The sequence below is a fragment of the Penaeus monodon genome, chromosome 27, assembly GCF_015228065.2.
Source record: "Penaeus monodon isolate SGIC_2016 chromosome 27, NSTDA_Pmon_1, whole genome shotgun sequence".
NCBI classification, from domain to species: domain Eukaryota; kingdom Metazoa; phylum Arthropoda; class Malacostraca; order Decapoda; family Penaeidae; genus Penaeus; species Penaeus monodon.
The window spans coordinates 24,103,677-24,104,295 of record NC_051412.1 but is presented as its reverse complement, the minus strand read 5'-3'; positions in this window follow the sequence as shown (position 1 = coordinate 24,104,295).

Sequence of the window (619 nt, the reverse complement as noted above, 5' to 3'; positions counted from 1 at the left end):
AGGTTTATTTCAACTGCATGCCAGCAGTTCTTTTTTTCATATCCTGTACGAGTGGCATAGTCAGGATAGGGGCACAGGGGCTAAATACATATCCCCAGTAAGATTTGTGAATTGTTGATTTGGTCTTTAATCTTGAAAATTTTGTCAGTCAGTCATATAAGTCAATAGTAAAATATGAAGGTAAACATGGATCTTGTCTCTTTAAAAGCTCTGGGAGGCAAGTGAATTTTTCACCGCAAGTGCCCTCCACTTCCTGAACTCCTGGCTATGCTGCTCTATTGTAATGCAAGGTTACATCAAATAGCTGTGGTAATTTCAGAGGATGATTTTGGGTAGCCATTATAAAAGATTTTTACTCTGATGTATATAGATTTATTGAGCAGATATGATTTATTTGCCAGACAGATAAATAGGGGATGTCCTTGGTAGGGTTGCTGATATCTCGTATGTGTCATATTTTATTCTCAGTATTTGAAACATAATTAGAGTACTTGCTTATGCTGTTGGATGTCAATTATATATTATTTGTGCCTTGTGGCATTTCTGTGGGTGGATGAGCAAAAAGAGACCATCATGCCCAGACCTTGAACTTGGCTTTAAAATGCTTCTTCCCTCCACT